We start from the raw sequence: 8,245 nt of genomic DNA, 5'->3' as shown, positions 1-8,245 counted from the left end.
AATTGATGCTTTTGAACTATGGTGTTGGAGAAGACTCTTGAGAGTCCCTTGGACTGCAAGGACATCCAACCAGTCCATTCTGAAGGAGATCAGCCCTGGAATTTCTTTGGAAGGAATGATGCTGAAGCTGAAACTCCAGTAGTTTGGCCACCTCATGTGAAGAGTTGACTCATTGGAAAAGACTCTGATGCTGGGAGGGATTGGGGGCAGGAGGAGAAGGAGACGACAGAGGATGAGATGGCTGGACGGCATCACTGACTCGATGGACATGAGTCTCAGTGAACTCCGGGAGTTGGTGATGGACAGGGAGGCCTGGCGTGCTGAAGTTCATGGGGTCGCAAAGAGTCGGACACGACTGAGCGACTGAACTGAACTGAATTGAACTGAACTCAGGTTTTCTGTTGTATGAAACCAAGGGTCCTGACTGATACAATCTTTTCAGATTTATGATGTTTACACTTAAAACGGAGTGTCCACTATCTCAGCCAAGAAGAAGTACGGTAAGTTCCTTATATACAAATGAGTTCTGAGAGCACATTTGCAAGTCCAATTTGTTCATTAAGTCCAACAAAGTTAGACCAAGTACCCAACTAACACAGTCAGCTATATAGTACTGGACTATAATAGGTTTGCAATACTTTTCACACAAATGATACATAACAAACACAACAATAAACATTTTAAATCTTACAGTACAATATCTTGGAAAGTACAATAGTGCAGTTCAACAGCTGGACACACAGAGGCTGGCATTGAGCGAACAGGCAAGAAGAGCTACCGACCGGAGGAGTGAGAGTAAGACAGGTTAGTCCAGAGCCCTTTCACTGTTGATCAGACCTAGTCCAGTAACAGCACACTGAGTGGCCTATCAGAGACATCTTCAGGAGACCTAGGAATGAGATGGGAGATGGTAGAGTTGAAGGATCGTCAGCAATAGGAGATGGAAGGCAAGCTACAATTCCACTCCTGGCTGATGTTGATGGCAGAGGTTCTGGTTCCTTGCTGGAACCAGCTACACGTTCGTATCTTTGAAAGTTAGCAACTTGAAGGTTCATATGTAGAGGGATTATTGTAGCCATCATAGGATTGCAGACCACAACACTGGGTTGTAGAGGGTCTCTGATGTCACATCGGATAGCTGATCACTATTAGGTCTCAAGGGGCTTCTCAGGTGGTTCAGCAGTAAAAATCCTGCCTGCCAATGCAGGAGACGTAAGAGACATGGGTTTGATCCCTGATTCAGGAAGATGCCCTGGAGAAGGGAATGGCAACCCACTCCAGTATTCTTGCCTGGAGAATTCATGGACAGAGGAGCCTGGCAGGCTACAGTCCATGGGGTCACACAAAATCAGACACAATTGAGTGACTAACACACACACACACACACACACACACACACAGTCTCTAGATTCAGCTGGTTCTGCAAGAAGAGTCTTCCAGTTGTTACTTCTCTCCCTTCATCCTCCAGAAGGTGTCCTTCTGTCCTTTAAGATAGAGGGATCAAGTAGCCTTGTGTGGTTTCAATTAGGTCTACAGTTAAGAAACTGAGAGGAAAAATTAAAGCCAGAACTGATGAAATGTGATGATACATACCCTCAAGAATTTTCCAGGAGAAGCTGACCTCATTCAAGACTTTGATGTTGGATTAGGTGCCCTGGTACCACTCAGAGTTTAAGAATGCTGGATCTCTGATCTGCTAAGGCCTTAGACAAACGAGGAGACAATTCCATGCGTGGAGAGAAAAGTATTGTTTTGATCTTGATGAGACTTTTTTTCATCGTTCTGCAATGGATGATTATCTAAATTGGAGTTTGGGTATCTATGTTGCTGTCTTAAAGGAGTGAAGGTTCCCACCAGCTTTTAGGGTTCACTAATCACCAGGTGAATGGACCTATGCAGGATGCATCTGGGTCTGTCATTGCTGAGTTGGATTACAGGTCATGCCCTTTGGTCTGGTTCACCAGTTTTCTTGAGTTTCCAGGGCTGATGAATCTTGTTCTCTGGTCTCCATTAGCTGCACATGACATTTCTCTTGCAAAGACCTTCCTGTTTACATTCTTATTTAAATCAAATTTTGATGGACACCGGGCTGGCTTATTGACCAGTGTCTCTGACCCTGGGTCAAAGCAGAAAATGGAATTGCCGAGAAATGTTACAGAGGTCATGGCCTCCAGGATTAGTTCCCTGAGCACAGACCCCATGGTCAAAGGGCTTTGGCTGGCAGCAGAATAAATCATGGTGGTAAACTCTTGGGTCCTTTCTGAAGTCAAATATATACCAAGGACAAAATACAAGCTTGGCAGTTTGCAGAACTGGTTCCAAAAGGTGGATTTAAAATGCAGATCATGAATTGAGAAAGTAACATTGAAATATACATACATTAACATATGTAAAATAGGTAGCAAATGTGAAGTTGCTGTATAACTCAGGGAGCTCAACCTGGTGTTCTATAACAACCTGGAGGGGGGGATACGCTGGGGGGAGGTAAGAGGGAGGTTCAGGAGGGAGGGGATATATGCATACTTATGGCTCATTCACATTGTTGTACAGAAGAAACCAACACAACATTGTAAACCAATGATCCTCCGCTTAAAACTAAATTTTCTAAAATGTATTTTAAAAATGCAAATCATGCAAAGGACTGAGGTTCTATAGGTGGAAAAAAAGCACAGTAACCAAAATAAAGGGCTTCCCAGATGGCTCAGCGGTAAAGAACCCACCAGCCAAGCAGGAGATACAGGTTCGATCTGTGGGTCAGAAAGATCCCCTGGAGAAGGAAATGGCAACCCACTCCAGTATTCATGCACGGGAAATCCCATTGTCAGAGGAGCCTGGCAGTCTACAGTCCATGAGGTTGAAAAGAATCGGACCCAAATTAGCGACTAAACAGCAAAACCAAAATAAGATGCATTACAGATTTAACAAGTTGTAAATAGTGGCCACCCACTCCAGTACTCTTGCCTGGAAAATCCCATGGACAGAGGAGCCTGGTGGGCTGCAGTCCATGGGGTCGCTAAGAGTAGGACACGACCGAGCGACTTCTTTCACTTTTCACTTTCATGCATTGGAGAAGGAAATGACAACCCACTCCAGTGTTCTTGCCTGGAGAATCCCAGGGATGGGGGAGCCTGATGGACTGCTGTCTACGGGGTCGCACAGAGTCGGACACGACTGAAGTGACTTAGCAGTAGCAGCAGCAGCAAATGAAGCTTTAACTAGTAAATAACTCTGTGTCAGTCAGAATGGCCCAGTATGCTGCAATAACAAATCTCAGTTGTTTGAGATAAGAAATAGTTAATTCTCATAAATTCTGCGTTTCCACCTCTGTTACAGCAGGGATTTCTGTAGATTGTTTTCATTAAGGGCCCAGCCTTCAGCTCAACAGCTGTTTCTATTATACCACTATGGCCAGTGGATGATAAAGGGGCTTAAGGGAATGGTTCAAGAATAACACACTCCACTTCTACTCATACGTCACAGGCAAAGCCAGTCACACGGCTGCACCAAATTTCAAATATGGTGGGGAAGTGCAATGATGTCTAGAAGGAAGGAGGGCCTTGTGTATTTAGCAAATAGCCCAGATGACCAGCACACTTCATCACATACAGTGATGTATAGCTTTGCTGGGGCGTGGATTGGACTGTCCTACAGCAGAGCTGGTGGGCAGGACCACACACCTTAGCTGGTAACTCAGGCTGGCCCACCACTCAACGTTTGGAACCCAGGAAGGGCTAAACTTTTCTCCCATCCACGTTGTGTTCAAGTAAATAATAATTGATTAAAACTCAGATTCCTGGTGAATAATCATCTCTGAACAGAAGTCCAACCTCCATTCTGTTGTAACTTTGTTAAATGAACATTTGTTAAACAGAGTCCTGCGTATTGGATGAAACAGATTCAACAAAAGACTGCCAGGGAAAGTGAAATATGAAGGTTTAGCGCTCACAGGTCCTGGAGGCAGTACATGGCACATCTGGAGGGGCCCCTGGGGAAGTCAAGGCCGGGAGGGTGCTGCAGGACCTGGGGCGAGTGCCTTTATTAGGGTCCGCAGGGGAGCCCTGTGGGGTCCCTGAACTAAGGCCGGATTAGTCAATTTAAGCAAAAAGAGAAGGGTTTGGGTAAGCTCTGGAGCTGTGAGGTGATAGAGGTGTTTGAGCGGCACACAAGAGGAAGGCCCTGGGGTGTGGGGAAGAGTTGACGATAAAGGTCATTGCGGGAGTCATATTAGGAACTTAACGTTACTGGTGACACAGTGGGCTCTTAAGTAGGGCAGCGGTTGCCAACCTTTTTGGCACTAGGGACCGGTTTCCTGGGAGACCAGGATGGTGGAGAGGAGGGGGAGGGTGGCTTGGCAGGGGGCGCGGAAGGGGGTTGTGGTGAGGGCTGGGTATGCTTCCGGCAGTAATGCTAATGAGGGGAGCAGCAGTGGAAGCTTTGCTCACAGGCCTCCACTCCCCTCCTGCTTTGCAACCCGGGTCCTAAGAGGCATCCCACCGCCAGCGGTCCTGGGCGTGGGAGCCCCTGAGGCAGGCATGCAGGAGGGGCTGGTGTCCGTTCAGGCCCCTGTAGGCTCCCTGGCCTCACGAATGGACGCTGAGGCAGCAATATTACGGAGTAGTTGATTTTTAAATTTCCTTTTAACCTTTACAGTCTATAACTGTCTCCATCAGTTTCCCATATTTAGATGCCAATTGTTAGGACGTTTTAGTTTTTATTTTTCCAAGATAAGACCTGGGTCCTGGCTATTGTTTGGAAGAGGGACAGTTTTATAGAGGTGCTGGTGACCTTGTAAAATACTGTATACACTTAGGAGGTCAATGAACAGAATAGTCTGATACTAAATGGAATAAATGATCCCAGAAACATGAACTTGAGCCCAAAGGCTAGCAGCGGCTTCTGCGGTATTTGTGTATAATAAAGTAGTCTTTCAGGGGATTTTCAGTATTATGGAGTAGTTTAAGTCAACTCAGCACAGCCTTTGAAGTTGGAGAAGCCTGAAAGATGAATGGTCTTAGCCAGGAAATGGCTCTTTTGGAAAAAATGAAACAGTGAGATGCAAATACAACTGAGATTAATGAAATGGATGAGACCGCACTGCAGGCTGAATGGAAACGGAAAGCAACCCACGAAACTGTTTTTCAGTGAGAAGGCATCCTGCGACATAGCTGCATTTTAAGGGGACCTGATCGAGACCACAGGGCTGTTTGTAAATACGGAAGTTTCCAGTGGCTTCTGGAAGTCAGGATCTACCTGCATATTGAAAAACGAGGCTCTACGAGCAGGTGGCCTGGGTGCTTTGTGGTCGCTCAGGTAAAACAGGTCTCTGCCCCTGTGGGCTTCAAATGTATATGTGAATTTTAAAATTTACTGTGAATAGAAGTCCCTAAGGGTGATATATATGTGTGTGTGTGTATGTATATATATATGTATAAGATTTTTTTGACGTGGACCATTTTTTTAAACTCTTTATTGAATTTGTTACAATATTGCTTCTGTTTTCCCCGGTGGCTTCCCTGGTGGCTCAGCTGGTAAAGAATCCGCCTGCAATGTGGGAGACCTGGGTTCGATCCCTGGGTTGGGAAGATCCCCTGGAGATGGGAACAGCTACCCAATCCAGTATTCTGGCCTGGAGAATTCCATGGACCGTATAGTCCATGGGGTCGCAAAGAGGTGGACATGACTGAGCGACTTTCACTGCTTCTGTTTTATATATTTTGTGTTTCTTTTAGCCAAGAGTCATGTGGGGTCTTAGCTCCCCGACCAAGGGTCGAACCTGCACCCCCTGCTTTAAAAGGCAAAGGCTTAACCGCTGGACCACCAGGAAAGTCCTTAAAAATATATTTTGGATTGAATTATCAGAAGAACTCAGTTAATGAAAATAGTATAAAAAGCAAAATGCGATGATTTTTAAACATTAGGAGAATATTTATATTGGAAATGCATCTCTTCAAAAGATGGATAGAGAGCGTGGTGGAGTGTTGGTGAGAGGGGCTCTGGCCCAGAGGCCACGTGCTAAGTTGCTCCTTGGTTTGATGCCCAGGAGGTGTGTATACCTGGAGGTAAAGCCTCACAGGAAGAGTTTGGATGGCTAAAACATGCCTTTCTTTTGCAAAATTCGAGAAGGAATATTATGAAGCAGGGGGATGGGAGAAGGCAACAGACTTGCTGAGGACGTAGCAAGAGTGTTCTTGGGCAGATCAGTTTAGACAGCAAAAATAGTTAGAAGCTTTTGAACTGCCCATGCCCACATATATATAAACCCCTTGGAAAGCAAGGTGGAGCCCCAGGTATGCCTTCCTCTGTCAGGCAATCTTTGCTCTTACTCCCATGATTATTTTTCTGGCTTCTCTCTCTCTCTGTTCGAACTGTAAGCGTCAGAAGTTCTGTGAGTGGTATTTGACCCTTTTAGGATCATTGTCTCACGTCTGTCCTCATGGCAGGGCTGGGAGGTGCCCAGGGAAGGAACTCTGTGTTGCACAGAAAGTCTAGTGCCCCTGAACTTGTTCCTTCTTTCCTGCTTCCCTTCTCTCCACGACCCCATCTCTCCTCCACTTCCTTCTTCCTTCCCCTCCATTTTTCTGTGTAGCTGCCATCTTGGTCTATCTTCTCTCCCCCACCCCCATCTTCTTGCTCCCTAAACATTTCCCTAGAATTAAGTCTCGAAAGCTATTTGCATAAAACCATTGCCAAGGGGGCGAGAGTGACATTTCTTTATGGACCTGGGTCAATAGCTTTGACAAATGAGGCTGAAAGCAGGGAAAACAAATTGTTAGTGTTCTATTGAAATTTCGCAGTGGGTATTAAATATTTGCATGAGGTAACCAAACACACTAGGGGTTAGGCAGATGAATCCCATTCCAAAACCACTAAAATGAAAAGCCAACTGCAAATTAGGTTTGAAATGGACCTGCCTGTCCTCAGAGATTTCACAGTGACGGATGGATTCGTCCCCAAATGGAACACAAACCTACTTTGCTTTCATAGAAGCAAAGAAGACTAATAAAGGCTGTGTCTCTATGCAGTTCTGAGTCAACCAAGGCTCCGTCAACCTCTGTTTAATAGCCTGATGCTTCTCAGCTGAGCTTCTTAATTAAGTTGCAATAAGAGTTGGCCCTTAAGAAACCCCCCAAACACCTGAGTTCTTGTCTTAATATCCTTTACTAGTGGTAGTGCCAGCAAAGAATTGAAAAAAGGTCATTCCCCAGCCTCTGCAATCTCCTCTTCAGTTCCACTAAGAAAAGATGTGTTTAAAGTAAGAACAAAATAAAACTGTTTCATTTTAATCTTATTGATCTTAGACATACACTCCAAGTAGAACCAGAATGTTTTTCTGAGGCTCTTCATGACAAGTGCTCTCCACCCATCATGATAACCCCTAATTAAACATAGAGGGCTGAAATTACGCTGTAGCAGCAAACGCTCCCAAATCTCAGTGGTAACTGATTCAAAAATGTGTTTGTTGTCTATGAACTTAGATGCTTATTTTCCTTCTCATGTGAGGTTCACTGAAGGTCCAGGTGGTTCTCGAGGGGAGTGTCCCTGAGTAGACTCAACGATCGCGGAGGCTGAGGGGGGACTCTGTCTTGGTGTCCCACCAAGCGTGGTGTGGATCTCGCAGCGCTGGCTCCCCCATCATGGCGCAAGGTGGAGAGCTCTGGAGCTCACTCACCTGCCATGAAATGCTTCAGTGAAGTGACCCACAATGCCTCTTCCATCCACACCAACCATTGAGAGCATGCCTCCTGGCCCAACTTAGCTTACAGGGCACTGGGAAGCATGGTACCTCTATTTCTGGAGATGAGACCATGGAAAATCATTAGTCAAATCCACTTCATCTGCCTTCGTTAATCAAGGACATGCATGTCCTCCAAGCGGCATGTAGCTTAATAAGATGTTTGTCCAGTTTTGTTTTGTTTTTTTTTTCTCCAGAAACTTGGAGTCAGCTGTGCCTAGTTTGAGCTGGTTAGAATTGAATAAGTTAAGATAGGCTAGGACCACCAACTGGGCATGCACAAGCTCCCCTTAACGACCTTCAGATGTCAGAGGGCTAAAAATGCCACCCTCTGATTGGCTGAGTGCCTTCACCTGTGAATCCGTGTTCCATGAAGAGGCCGGAGGCTTAGTCACGCCTGCGCAGAAGGACAGGCTGCACCTGTTTCCGATCACCTTTTCCCACGCTCCCCAGGCTCAGCCCACCCTGCTGCTTTATCCCCTAACCCATAAATACCCCAGCCACCCACCCCGC

Source organism: Bison bison, unplaced genomic scaffold (assembly GCF_000754665.1).
Source record: "Bison bison bison isolate TAMUID 2011002044 unplaced genomic scaffold, Bison_UMD1.0 scf7180017864038, whole genome shotgun sequence".
NCBI classification, from domain to species: Eukaryota; Metazoa; Chordata; class Mammalia; order Artiodactyla; family Bovidae; genus Bison; species Bison bison.
Note: the sequence above shows the minus strand (reverse complement) of the source record.